Raw genomic sequence first — 6,290 nt, 5'->3', positions numbered from 1 at the left:
CCACTCAACTCCTTTGGACGACAGCTCGCCCTGGATCTGTGCTGGCTTATCCACACTTCGCTGAACATTTTAGACTCCCGAGTGGCTCCAACGAAGTTCTTCCCGTTGTCGCTACTTATCCTGACCACCGGTCCACGGCGGCTCATGAAGTTCCTCATGGCAATTATACAGGAATCTGTAGTCAAATTGTGGGACATCTCCAAGTGGATAGCCCTTATGTTTTGACATTTTAACAATGCCACCCCCCTTATCCCCGTGTGACGTCCAACACTCACAAATAGCGGTCCAAAGAAATCCATGCTGGTACACTTAAATGGCCATCCGTTGGCCTCCAGCCGGTCCTCTGGTAGGGAACACATCTCGGGCTGCTCTAATCGCGCCATCGTTACCTGGCAAACGTTGCATTTGTTCCTCACCTTCACCACACTTCTGCCGGATCTCTCTCATCAGTAATTTGGCGGTCACCATATAGCAGCTCAAGAATCCAATCGCGTCAAACGTGGACGTGAACTCAGGAACTCCCTCTTCGTAGGGACATGTTCCCCTGTCATCACGCTTCGTGCCATCTAACGCTAGCTAAGGATTCAAATGGGTGCAACGCTCTGATTACACTCAGCGAACTCAAAGTAAATCAACACAAATCAAGCACAGCATCTGCATGTATTTCTCTAGCCCGTGTCGAAACGGCGATAGCTTCTTCTTCACTGGTGAAACTGTCGACGTAGTCGTCCACGTAGTAGTATTCGTTGATCGCCAGGACTGCTCGCGGATCCGTTCTGCCGTACTGCGATGCATTCCAGGTCTTCATATAATCCGCCGAGCATGGTGAACGGGCCGCTCCGAACGTAATCACCTGCATCTCGTATATGTCGGGCTCCCGACGATGGTCTCCGTTTCTCTACAGGAAACTCTGGGCGCATCTGTCCTGTGTCTCCATTAATATCTGATGAAACATCTCCTTAATGTATGCACAAGCCCCAACTGCTCCGTCCCGAAAATGGAAAAGCACCGCTGGGAGGTACTTGTAGGGCGAGGGGCCTTTCATTAGCGCTGAATGCAGTGATATACCGTTTACTTGGCAGCCGCGTCGAAGACCAGCCGGATTTTTCCAGGCTGGTTCGGGTATTCCACCCCGAAATGCGGCAGGTACCATGCATACCGCTCCTCCTCGCAAACAGTATTCGCGTGCAGAACCCTTCGCTTCGGCTGTTCCTTGATTCCGACGTCCATGACAGTGCAGGTGTAACACTGTAGGATATGGCTGTGTCGTAGCTTCGCCCAGTCCAACCACTTGCTCACCGGCAACTTGGCAATAAGCTCCTCCATTAAGGTTGGGTTCCCTAGGTGCTAGTTGCCGGTCGTGGTTGACTGCAGGAGCGCTTCCAGGTTGCTTACCTTAGTGGCGAACGGCACCATCCTTGCGATGTTGGCCTCTTAAATTGGCTGCACATTGCGCATGCTCCCCAGTTGGTTACGGATCAATAGCTCCATACCGGAATCGAAGCTGCTCTATAACAGCTTCTACATTGCTGGGGTGGATGAGCAGCGACTTCGGGCCTCGGCTTTCATGAATTTCACTAGCCCCTGGGTATTCTCCAGTTCTGTACACTGGTAAGATGCCGTTGTCTCCGTGAACGCGCGCAGGAATATTGGCCATTCCTCTGGCTGACCCTCTAACTCGGGAAGATCAGGCAATCTACGTGGCGTCCATCCAGGTATGGTCGCCACTCCAGATGATGGCCGCCGAGCGTCGGCATCAAATTTGCACTCAATTGCGGCGGCAAATTTGCACTTGATTGTGCCGGCAACTGCTCATCCAAAGATGGCCTCACTCCAAGCTCTAGTTGGAGATTGTCACTCATTATCTGCCTGGGCAGGTTCTCAATCGAACTCTGCCGTGGCGGTATTCTCAAACATGTATTCGCCTCACCGCTCACTCTAACGCCGCGTGCCACGATTCCAACGGGATCCCTGGCAGCCTCTACTTGTCCTTCACTTGCCCTTACCTTCACCAGCTCCGATTCTTAATGTGTGATCCTTTCCATTAGGGCAGACACTTCTAAAGTCGTGGAGTCCGCAATCTGCCTCGTTGCAACGGGATGCATGTACTTACCGCTTTCCTGCCGGCTGTTCCACTTTTTTACGGAGTCTTTGCCCGCTGCCGACCAGCTGTGGTAGTCGCAGTGTCGGGAACACCCGAGACATCTAGTCTGGGAGTCCGGCGGGGCGAGTGCTTTGTAACCATCATCTCGCAGAGTGCGAATAAAAGAAAATGACGCCGATCGGCCGATAACGGGGAAATGCCTTCAGAACGCTAGTTGAAGTCGCCGATTGGTTAGCGATAACAAGGACAACAAGAGTGTGTGTTGGAGACTAGTTTTATTTTGAATTATGTACATAGACTAACTTAACCTAAAATACAATTCCTTAGCTTACATACCGCAGTTTCTCTTTCCTCTGTTTGTGATAGGGCAAATCGGTGTAAGCCGGTCGGACAAGTTTAAGCTCATTATCACTCGATTTAGTGTGACCAACTAACATAACCCTAGAAATCCTCTCAGAGATAATACTGACTTCTAGCAGCGCTAAATTCAAACTTAACTATCGATAGCCCTAATCCGTTCCGCAACAACAAGATTTTTAATGAATGCTGTAAATTGAGCTAAGAAAAGGCTTAGTTTTACGTCAAAATTTAATGACATTTAGACATAAAGACATTTGGTTTCTCATTTATGTATTTTAACACTGCTTTGGTCAATCTTAGCTCAATCTAGCTAAAGTTATTATTGCTTGTTGATGAATCTTATACCCAAAATTTGTATTATTCTATGAGTGAATTGTAAAAAAATATATAGGAACTCATACATTGATAAAAGTATTTTAATTATTAAACCATTTTTCAATAAACTATAATTATCGGTAACATACCTGACGTGCTATATGGAATATTTATGCATGATCCGTCTGATCCTCGGAAACTCCACTGATGAAACGGACATACAACGCAGTCGTCAATAACGCTTCCGCCAATACCTAAGTTGGCTCCTAAATGAGGGCAATATGCATCCAAAATAAAAACTTTATGCTTTTTAGTGCGGAATATTACTAGATCTTCTCCCAAACACGACACATAGGTTACCTCCCCTGGTAAAAGTTGGGAGGATTCAAGGATCGGATACCATCCGTTTGGATATGGAGGAGGCAATTCAAATTTGTTTTGACTTTTCAATATTCGCATTCGATTTATCGTATTTCGTTTAATATTAGATCTTCTTATATGTGAGTACTTCACGTTGCCCCGACTCTAAAAATGTAAAGAAATAAACCGTTATTAATAAATTGCCTCAGCAATAAAATCGTCCTAAACAAAACGACTTTTTGCTGGTCATAAAAGTCGCCTATTTTGCGAAAAAGACCAGATGTCAAAAATTGACGCAGTGAGTAATTTTACTAGCTTTTAAATTGTGAAAAAATTATCCGATTTGAAAAATTTTGTAGTAAATTGAAATGAATTGGTAAAAATAAGTTTATTCGAGGTCGCACCAAAACATAAATTTTAATATTATGGACCCCACAATTTTCCGCTCTTTGTGGGCGTTAGAGTGGAACCTTTTACTCTACGAGTATGCTATTAGTTTATTACATTCCATTCGATTTAGCGATACTTCTGATTAACTCTGGGTTTTATGAACTTGTAATATTTTTCTGTATCTTATAAAATATATGTAGCAATCCCTATTTAATTTATGTTTATATCCATGTTTATACTCGGGTATAGTACATTCGTTGAACACCATAAAGTACATTCTTGATGAGGATAAATAACGAAGTCGATTGAGCCATGTCCGTCCGTCATTCGTATGAACGTTGAGAGCTCAGGAACTATAAGAGATACATAGTTGAGATCCTGGTACCATCATTCGGCCACCAAGCTCGGAAGACATTTTGTAGAAAAGCTGATATCTCGGCAACTATAAGTGATAGAAATCGGATTAAGCATGTAGGATTTTATGATGTTTTAAATGTTCCCTCGAGCCACGCCCACAAAACTCGGAAAACCAACAATGCAAAAATCTCGGCAGCTATAAGAACAACAGCTACAACAGAAACGGGTATCTTATAGTCGCGGGTGGTTTGAGACTTGGTTACAACAATATATAATACTTCCGAAAGGCTAGCATACACGGACGAGTGCCGACATCTTTTCGTTCAGGTTGGAAACCTTTCAGAACTCCTGGAATTAAGTAGCGTTAGAAAATTGTAAATATACACAAAATTTTAGAATGCATGAAATATTTTTTATTATAACCTTTATTTTATTTGTGTTTTAAAGTCTTTTCATGTCTTAGAATATAGAATTTTATCATCTGCTTGGTATTGATTATAAATAGAATAATACCCATAATGGAAATAAACGCTTTACTCTAGTGATGGGACAAAACAAAGCCGTTTTGCTGTTTTAAAGTCTTTTCATGTCTTAGAATATAGAATTTTATCATCTGCTTGGTATTGATTATAAATAGAAAAATACCCATAATGGAAATAAACGCTTTACTCTAGTGATGGGACAAAACAAAGCCGTTTTGCTAGCATTATTAAATTGTGTATATTTTATATAATATATTGTTCAGCTCGACTCTCCTGGTAGAGTCCGTCCGGTTATGTGACGAAAACTTGATGGCAAGGTTTTAATGTTGTTTATTACGAGACCGTAGCTGCACTGCAGTGACCAAAAAAAACGCCACAAAAAGCGGACGGCATTTCGATCGAGCAGTTTACAAAACTAGGAAAATATAAGCGCCCTCTGACAGATAAATCGCAATCATTTGTTTACAAAAATGTATCACAACAAACAACAGCCAGTGGCATTTAAAATTTATCAATTTTGTTACTGCTGCTCCCAACATTCGCTTCTAAACAGCTTAAATCAATTGGCCAAACAAATAGTTCGGCAACGGCTAGTTTGGCCTTAAACAGGCTAGTTGAGCTGCGAACCATAACTACTCCTATAATGCCATCCTTTCCTCTTCCACCCGTTCTATGTGCCATTCTACAGATCTAAATCTACAGCAACAGTATAGCATTGATCTGTATGTGATGGATTGTCCAGATTTCCACTTGCCCCTCTCTTGCAAACAGGAAAGCTAGTCTGGGCTTCACTTCCTCCTGAAAATTTGCAGAGTCTGGACCAAGCGTTGTCATCGATTTAACCGAAATGCTTTATGATGCCCCGAATTGAAGCTCGAACCTTTTATTAAGTGCACTGGTTTCAACACTTCCAAGTTATTGGGGTCTTTTAAAATTGGACACAGTTTAGGAGAATTAAGAATTTCTGTTATTTCGTATGTGAGATTTCAAAGTTTAATAAAAGTCAAAAACGACTCTCTAAAAATTAAATTTGGCAGCATTGACAGCCGTTTCCCACAATCCGCCAAAGTGTGGGGAACGGGGAGGTATGAATATCTGATCAATACCTTCCGAATGGCAGATTGATGCTGTATCTGATAAATTGGGCTCACTCCTTACCGATGCAATAAATGAAGATGTTAATAAGTCTTGGACGATTTCCAGATGACTGGTCCTGGTCGAGAAGCAGGAAAAAATCGATACATAGCAATATGCTGGCCTTGGCCGCTGGCAAACTACCCATTATAAGCTGAAAAACCGTTGGCTTTATTCGGAAGCATAGCATTCTTCCTCCGCTTGGGAAAAACATTTGTCTTAATGATCCAAGCAATACCTAAGGTTCAGCATGCAAAAGTAAAATGAAAGTAAAAGGCTGACTAAACTCCTTTTACTAGAGTATAAGAGTCATCAATTTAAGCCTGCACTGTGAGAGGACCAACTCGTCGAGGACAATCCTTATACCGAAGGGAAATGAAGCTATGTATATATATAAACATATTAAAGCTTTCCATAAGAATTTTGATACTTTCTGGAGAGATCAGCCGCGTGCGAGCTAAGCAATGTGACGTGCACTCTGAAATATCGCGAAGAAGCTCCACGCTAGCCGGCCAAGCTGCAGAGTTCAAAAGCTGGAATGGGGTTCCATTTTTCCAGATTTGATCCTAGTAGCTCACAAGGACGGCATCCTGGAGACACCAGATCCTCAGGGTTTATGTCGCGAATTCCTGAAATTGCGTAATTCTGTTGGATATAAAAATTTTAAAACTTGATAATGCTTCCGTAATGCAAGACAACACGATAGTTGAATGAGATCATCATTGACCAGCATGGTATATTCAAAATGTGTTTTATACTGACGACGAGTTCTGCCAGCAATAAAGCAG

This window comes from Drosophila eugracilis, unplaced genomic scaffold (assembly GCF_018153835.1).
Source record: "Drosophila eugracilis isolate 14026-0451.02 unplaced genomic scaffold, ASM1815383v1 contig_1162, whole genome shotgun sequence".
In the NCBI taxonomy this organism is placed as follows: Eukaryota; Metazoa; Arthropoda; class Insecta; order Diptera; family Drosophilidae; genus Drosophila; species Drosophila eugracilis.
Note: the sequence above shows the minus strand (reverse complement) of the source record.